This window comes from Passer montanus, unplaced genomic scaffold, assembly GCF_014805655.1.
Source record: "Passer montanus isolate IOZ18808 unplaced genomic scaffold, ASM1480565v1 scaffold703, whole genome shotgun sequence".
Lineage (NCBI taxonomy): Eukaryota > Metazoa > Chordata > Aves > Passeriformes > Passeridae > Passer > Passer montanus.
This window is the reverse complement of record NW_024372182.1, coordinates 4,931-6,991: the sequence shown is the minus strand read 5'-3', so window position 1 is coordinate 6,991 and position 2,061 is coordinate 4,931. Positions and strand designations below refer to the sequence as shown.

Here is a 2,061-nt window from a genome sequence, read left to right as displayed (position 1 = left end):
ACCTCCGCAGCAGCTCCACTGACCCAGAGCCCCTCAGAACTTGTGTGGGATGACCCCCAGGCCGTTGGCACCTTGTGTGGGCTGTGCTGGGCCCTGGGTCACCCCAAAATCTGAGGCACCCAGGGAACAAGTGAAGACCGACAGTCCCACCCAGCCACTGCCCATCCCTGGGACCTCCATTCCCCTGGAAATCACATCATGGGAACCCCATTCCTTATGTCCCACCTTGCCTGGGACCCCCATCCCAGTACTGACATTCCCCAGGATCTCCATGGCACAGCACCCCATCCCCAAGGAACTCTCTCCTGTTCATTTCATCCCCTGAAATCTCCCTTTGCCCAGGGCCTTGATTCTCCCAGGACTCCCCATTCCCACTGGACACCCCTATAGTCCCTGCACCCCATCCTTGGCACACCCATCCCATGACCCCAAATCCCTGGAGCCCACGTTCCCCTGGCACTCCCATCCCTGAATCCCCCCAGCACTGGGTACCACCATTCCCATGGCCACCCCATCCCTGATGACTCTCCTTCTTCAGGACCCCCATTCCCAGAGACCCCATCCTTGGGACCCCCCATTCCCCTGGACACTCATCCCTGACTCCCCAAACCCCCTGAGCCCCGCACGCCTGGGAACCCCAAATCTCACCTTGTCCCACCCAGCCTCATCCCCATCCGGTCCCCAGCCTGTGGCCACACTGCCCCCACCCGGTGCCACCTCCACATGAAGGTGACACCTGACCTCGCTTCCTTCCCCTTTGGCCAAAGAGCCGCCACCCAGGGGACAGCCACACCCGACAGCGAGTGACAGCCAGTGCACATGGCTGGGGACAGCGGGATGGCCGGGAAGGTGGCGCTGCTCCTGTGGGGTGAGTGCCCCGGGCACGGGCCTGACACCCCAGGGATGGGGAGGGGAGGGGGCACAGGGGGGCTGCGGAGTCCCCTGAGGTCCCCAAGTCCAGCTGGGCATGGAGCCCAGTATGAGCAGAGTTGTGGGGTGGCTTTGGGGACAGGAAGTGGGGACAGGGAGGGGAAGTGGGATGTGGGGACAGGAACAGGAGGATGGAGATGTGGGGACAAGGATATGAGAGAAGGAGCCTTGGGGCTGGGGCAGCTGTGGGGACAGGGCCACAGGGATGCAGGACAGGGACAAGGGGACAAGAATCCTGTGCTTGGGCCACGGGGACAGGTACCAGAGGAGTGGGGCCACGGGCACAGGGCCATGGGGATGTGGCTGTGGGACTTTCAGGGGTGACCTGAGGCAGCACGGGGTCCCCATGCCTGAGCATGGCTTGGCTGCTGTGTCCCTGTCCTCGAGGCATCTGTGTCACACCCGTGTCCCCACAGAGACCTTTGGGGACAGGCCCCACACCCCGTGTCCCCGTGCTGCTGTCCCTGCAGTGCCACCCCCACTGAGCCCTGTCCCTTCTCCCTTCCAGCCCAGACCCTCGGCCTCGCTGGTGAGTCCTTGGGGGATGCCATGGTCCCACCCCGCTGTCCCCAGCCCCGCGCTGGCCCTGCCAGGCTGGTGTCCCCTGGCAGGCTGTTGTCCCCTGTCACCCGCAGGTGCCCAGACCACCCAGCTCCTGGTGGAGCCCCCCTGGAGGCCGGCGGTGCTGTGGGACCGGGTGATACTGACTTGCCAGGGCTCGGGGAGCTCCTGGTGGAGCCCCCCTGGAGGCCGGCGGTGCTGTGGGACCGGGTGATACTGACTTGCCAGGGCTCGGGGACAGCCGGTGACACCACCTGGTGCAAGGACAACCAGCAATTGCGGCAGCAGGGACGCGACCACTTCAAGGTCACCAAGAGTGGCATCTACCAATGTTACAGGCCTGTCACCAGTTTCAGCCCTGCCGTGTTTGTATTAGATAGTGAGTTTGGATCTTAAATGATCGGGGTGGCCCCTGACAGCTCTGGGTGGGCTCTGCTCCGTGGGTGGTCTCACACCCCTCCTGTGGTGAGAGCCTGTGCACTGCACACAGGGACACCCCAGTGCACCCCAGTGCACACAGATGTCCCTTGGGCCACAGGACACACCTCAGACCTGTCTCAAGCCCCTCAG

General features: G+C 63.9%; 1 long non-coding RNA gene across 1 annotated transcript; it reads left to right on the top strand.

Moving 5' to 3' along the window:
• Positions 1–745: 745 nt before the first annotated feature.
• On the top strand, positions 746–1,663 carry LOC120512162. Its single transcript, XR_005629951.1, has 3 exons — positions 746–868; positions 1,439–1,459; positions 1,566–1,663. It is a non-coding gene; the product is annotated as an uncharacterized LOC120512162 (long non-coding RNA).
• The last annotated feature ends 398 nt before the right edge of the window (positions 1,664–2,061 follow it).